This window comes from Cynoglossus semilaevis, chromosome 8 (genome assembly GCF_000523025.1).
Source record: "Cynoglossus semilaevis isolate Cse_v1.0 chromosome 8, Cse_v1.0, whole genome shotgun sequence".
Lineage (NCBI taxonomy): Eukaryota > Metazoa > Chordata > Actinopteri > Pleuronectiformes > Cynoglossidae > Cynoglossus > Cynoglossus semilaevis.
In genome coordinates this window covers 214,369-220,493 of record NC_024314.1, presented here as the reverse complement: position 1 = coordinate 220,493, position 6,125 = coordinate 214,369, and the positions used below count along the sequence as shown (strand labels likewise).

General features: G+C 38.5%; 1 protein-coding gene across 1 annotated transcript in view; it reads left to right on the top strand.

Moving 5' to 3' along the window:
- Positions 1–3,317: 3,317 nt before the first annotated feature.
- The window catches only part of znf281b (zinc finger protein 281b), a 49,719-nt gene continuing 46,911 nt past the window's right edge, over positions 3,318–6,125 (top strand). The window contains exons 1-2 of the mRNA XM_025057598.1: positions 3,318–3,382; positions 3,502–3,595. The gene's annotated coding sequence lies outside the window, so the exon portion shown is untranslated. The remainder of the gene's footprint in view (positions 3,383–3,501; positions 3,596–6,125) is intronic.

Here is a 6,125-nt window from a genome sequence, read left to right as displayed (position 1 = left end):
GAAAGAGAGGTTTTCTTGTCCTCTGTACTAACAAAATCTTGTTTTTTTTTTGTATTGTTTTTTTTTTTTTACGTCAGACATTTTAACACTGAAAAAAGTGACCTTTTTTCCCTCAATCAATTACTATAGGTTAAAAAGCGCTGTTCTAGTCTGACCATTGGTACAGTATTGACAGCTGTCACAGGTCACTGCCTGTCATGTGTATATTGGATCAAGAGGGGGCGGTGTTAGTCCAACCTTTGCTCTGTTTGCGCGCTCTCCTCTGAGTCAGGGCAAAGTCTCCACAAAGAGAGAGCAGAATCGAGTCTCTGTTTAACGGTTGTAAATCATTACGTCACTGCGTATTATGACAGCAGATATTCTTGGATTCACACGTTACAGATTTCATTACATTTGAGCCGTTTTATAAATATATTCAGTGACACTTTTAAACAGGAAACGAAGGCACAACGATGAGATGAAACGCAATAATAGAAAGTAACATAGTAATAAATTAATGTAAGTGTTTTAGTTTTCGACCTGCGTGTAGTCTTTGGGAATAGCTTTGGTATCTTAACGTTTAAAAAGCATAGATGAAACGCAATAATAGAACGTAACTTTGCTTTGGTATCTTAACGTTTAAAAAGCAAATTAAAGTTTCACTTTTACACCTTTTGTTTATAGTAGTTTAACTTCCATGTCCATGTTATTTTTATAGCCACGTTTACTAAAGGAATAAAGACTATCCTTCTGTATAACGGGGGGAAATGGACGAATGAACAGTATGTACAGTCAATATAGTACATTGTTTATATAGACAATACGAAATAGAGCAGTTTATGTTTTACAAATATTGGAATTAGATCACTAAGCAGACATTAAGCACTGCTGTGGAGAAAAATAACTCTTTTTACAGGAAGAACTTTCCAGAAGGTACAGACTCAGGGTCAAAGAGTGAAAGGGGGAGATGGGGGAGACATAAATGGGGGGGTTACTTATTAATAACAATATCAATAAAGACAACAGTGTTCTACTATAGTGTGTCTGTATTAGTTTCTCATGGATGGTATTAGCGTTGGACACAAACAACACCTGTTCGGCTGACACCAAGGGTCACTGAAGCAGTGTGTACACAAATACACACAGATGTGTGTCTCCGTACCTCGGAGTCCCAGATCACACCGATCTCTACGAGCTCAATCTAAACCCACAACATATGGCATCAGCAACGGTGCGGTTCTTTATCTCTCGTTCGCTGGGCATTAATCAAAGCCACAGCTTTGCTCATATACTGGCTCGGGTGAGGCAGCGGGGAAACAGAGTAATGCCGCGGATGTTGTTGTAACATGTGACCAAAAACTGTGACTGCGAGCCTTTATTTGAAAATAAGGTTTTATTATTCTCTTGTGAAAGCAAACACGAATGCCGCGACGACCTGCAGCTTTATCGGTGTTACCTGACATCCTGCGTTTGTTAGTGGGTGTATGTTTTAACAAAAAATTTACATAAAGTTATTATTCCCTCCTTATTAACTCCTACTCAGGTCACAACTGTTTTTCAAACATTAGAATAATAGTGTTTGCTTACACTAGACAAACAACTATGAATATATAAATGCCCTGTAGGAACATAAATGCAATTGTAGTTAATTAATATTTTCACAATAAATTAAGTGCATATGTTGAATGGAAATTTTTATCTGACTTATTGCATTTATAACACGTGTGGGGAATTTAATATGTTTGTACATTTAATTTATGTTGCTATTGCGATATTTAGGATTACGTTGTGGCTTCATAATAATTCTGCACATTCAATTGACTCTTAATTTGAAAATACCTGTGTGGATGTGGTTACTTGAAGAGTCAGGGAAGCGCGAAATGGAGGTAAGCAGTTTTTGACCTCTCACTCTCACTTTTTTTTTAAATTTAAAATGATTTTTCTTATGTTTGATAGCCGTTTAAAAATTACTGCTTTGTTTTATTATTATTTATTTATTATTTAGAAGTAAACAATTTGACTGAATGGCGACATTCCTGTGGATTTCTTTTGTCGTTATTGTGGATAACAACGAGGGAATGTTACCAGCGTCAAGCTAAGGCTTCATTATTTGGACACTATATACACTTCCCTACCTAAAAGTTCATACACTTTCCTACTAAAAGTGTGTGTAATTTTTTTACTTGGTTAAAATAAGTAAACTACTGTTTTAAAATGGTAAACTCAATGTACAGCTGTGGTATAATACAATGTACATTAACCTGTGTTCTCATCTGTGTTTTTTCAAGTGGCTGTGTGTGAGTGTTGGTGGTTTCACCTTTTATTATCCTCTGCAGCAGTGATTGACTGGATGTGCTGCAGGTGAATAAGGCCTTCACTTCCTAATAACAGAGAATGTGTCTTTTATGTGTGAGAACCCAAGGCTGTGAGAAATACCTTGTTCACATTGTGTCAGTACAGGAATGTATTGCTGCACTGAAAGGAACCTGTTATGACTTTGTGTGTGTGTGTGTGTGTGTGTGCGTGTGACATAGTTGATAATTTTCCTAATTGATGTTGCTCTCTGACTTTCCTCTCCCACCAGCGCTCTGCATCAGGAATCCCGCTAAGAAGATGTATTTCCCAAGGTTACTCAGACAGATTCGAAGCAGCGGTAGGATCAACTTTAATGTTACTTCAGATACTTTCAAACATTCAAGCATCATTTGTCACGTTGTCACACAAAACGTATTATTAATTAACCAGGGATGGCCAACAATTAAAATGTTTAATCTGGTTAATTAGCTCTGATTAATCAAGAAAATCATGATTGATTAACTACACAGGCTTGCTCCCAAAACAAAAACTCATGCAGTGGGTGCAAATAATGATGTGTAGGAGGATTGTAATTTGGTTAAAGAATAGAACACCAATACATTACACTCAATAGCGTGATCAAAAGTCATGAGAAAGAGAGACCATGTAAGGTTTGTTATGTTTTGTTTACTGTATACTGCTATACAGATTCCTGGGCCCTCTGCTCCAACCATCCTGGACAGTTCTCCTGGACAGTCCGTTGTAGGGCCACATTTAAGACGTAGACTCAAGTGAATACCTGCGGTTAAAAATGTTCAATTATCCTAAACTAACCTCCATGTTTTTGGACTGTGGAAAACTCATATTATGTTACATAAAATAATGCAAATGAAGTATGAATGGTCAAATGACAGTATAGGTAGGTACAGTATTAGCAAATCTCCCATAATTCCTAGGATAGCTCTTTACCAGGCTTTTCATAATGACCTAATAGCTCTTCTGTGTGTTCTTGTTCCATGTCTTTTTTTTTTTATTTAGACCTAAGCCAGCCAATGTCACATCATGTGACTCTGATCACAATCGTTTTGTCAGGTCTGTCCGTCCTGAGGTAATTCACCTGTGTCTCTGTGATTCTCTGTTAATCAGTTTCACTCGTCTCACCTGGTGTTCTAGGTACACAGACTTCTTCCCCTCACTCTGTCTTTGTCGGCTGCTTGCATCATTTAGGTTCCTGGGTCTCATGTTCTCCTTGTGGTCCTCTCATCTGCGTCCCTGCCTGGCCCTGGTTTCTTTGTGTGGAGATTGGATCGCCTACCCAACTGTAAGTTTGGAATTCTTTATGTACTCTTTTTAACTAAGTCTCCCGAGCGCTGCATTTGATTGGTTACTGTAGAAGGGACCATCAGTTAGCAACCCACTGCTAGGCAAGGGCATTGACTAGTGATGGGCAATACCAGAGTTTGTGATTCACTGTCAGTCACAGTCATAACAAACTGCATTGCTTTATTTTTACACAGTGTAACCTAAATAGTTTAAATGCTACCATTAAGGGACAAAGATGTCTAGTGCACGAGTCCCCAAACTCCAGCCCGTAGGTCATTTGGTACTGGGGCGCAGTGGGACACAGTGAAAGAATCTACTTTAGTTCTACTAATTTACTTAATTCAAAAAGAATCCAGTCATATCCCTTTACTTTTTTCAATTAAAGATAATCTGACAATGTTTCATTCAGACTCTGATACTAATAGAATAAAGTCTAAAAGAAGTTTTATTTATAGATACTTTGAGCGAAATAGATACTCAATAGATACTCGTGAGTATTGCTATATCAATACCACGAAATTTATACTACCATCACAGGCATTTTCTACTTTTCACTGTGTCGAGCTCATGTTGAAGTTGACTGAAGAACATTCTAGGCACTCAGCTTTGAGGAAGTTATTAAGTGTGTCAGAGTCACAGGCTGTTTTCCTCAAGTCCTCATGCATCAGACCAGTACATTACAACATTTGTGGCTACATGAGTGGGAGTGGGACATCACTCTCTGCTCAAGGGGTGCTCTATCGCACAATTTGTGAAATGATTGTGGAAGCACTTTTTTGGAGTCATTTTACACCACTCCATTTCTTTTTTTTTTTTTGTGGCTGCATATTTTCACTGCGTCGGTGCACACTCCGCTCTGATTTTTGCTCGCATCTTATTGTCATCGACATAGAAAAGAAAATGAAACGCCGATAGTTGAAATTTTTCACGTTAAAGCTATCAAACGGGGAGAGAATTTGCGTTGCGCACATGTTTGAGGATTACCAGACACGCTGAACCAACTGCTGAAATGATCACTCATATTGCCTGATATGTCAGCGGGTATTTGTAGGGACCAGATGGTGACGGTTAGTCAACCTAACTTTGGTGCGTACACACACCCACACACACACAGTAACACATGCCTGCCAGTGACAAAGGGCTTCCTATATTGACCATGACATCAGCCCTGTTTCCTGCGGATGGGAAGGAAACTACAGATGACATTGATTGAAATATTTTTCAGCCCTCTCCTATCCATCACCCCAGCCTCTTTATCATCTTCTTTCTGTCCAATCAATTGGACTGCAAAGAGAGGAGAGAAAAACCATTTCGGCCAGCCTTGACCATCAAACTACCCTGGGTCGCTTCCGACATCACACATCTGAGATTTTATGCTCGCAGGAGCCCAATTTTGTTGGCTTGAATTAGAAGAAAGAAAGACCTCCAGAATATGAAGTTCGGCCTAACCTCGTCCTCCCGAGGTTAGGCCTTTGAACGATCCGTAACGTTTCATGTGAGGTTACGAAAAACAGGAAGAAGAAACCCTGAAATCTTGTCTGGAGACGAATAATTTTAATACACCGTATACAGGCTGCTCTTGAGCACTCTGTTGAAATTCTATCACTGTTATGTATTTATATCTCCCCATCACTGGAACATCAGTACATGATGACAGTGTTATTAAACACATCTTTTAGTCTCAGCACTAAGGCATAAATGTGCATCCAGTGGCATGGTTCTGTCTATAAACCATATAAAAGAAATGGACAATACAATTTAGTCATAAAAGACCAGTGATAAGATCGTAGTTGAAACCGTGACGAGTCTATTGACTGCATCGGTGGTCCGAGTTTCCCGAATGTTAATGTCGTAACAATAGCATATATTTTATGGTTTATTATTAGGTGGGCTCAATAGCTTGCTGTTAAATTTACTCCGAAGAAATGTAAAATATGTAAAATATAATTACGTTAAGAAAGTTTTAAAAACGTGACGAATTGGCGCAATTATTATTGTACACTACATTATATGACATTTAAATTTCATAAATCAAGCGTCACAGATAACATAATAATGTTAACAGTGACCTGCTGTCACTGTTAGTACAAGCACAAATCCTCATTATTGCTCTCCCCAATGTCACGGCAGGCTGGTGACCTTTAATCAATAATATATAAATATCTATTATATAACATTTTGATTTGTTGTTTTGCCTTGATTGGACAAAGGTGGAGGTGGTAAAAAAGGATTTTGCCAGCTTTACGTGTCATTACATTGTCCAGAAGCCTCATTTAGGGAATTCACACTCTTCCACATGCAGAAACAAAATCAGTTCAAAAGTCCAAGGACAAAACTATCGACTATCCGCTCGCAAAATGTATCGTGTCTGTTTGCGCTGGCGAATACCCCCGGACAGTGTGTGGACACGTTGACAGTGCGAAACTAAAAGATGAGCTGCTGATTTTTTTTTTCTTTTTTTTTTTTTTTTTTTTTTTTTTTGTTTCCTCCTTCAGCAACTCCAAAATTCCGGGGCGCAAAAGGGGGGG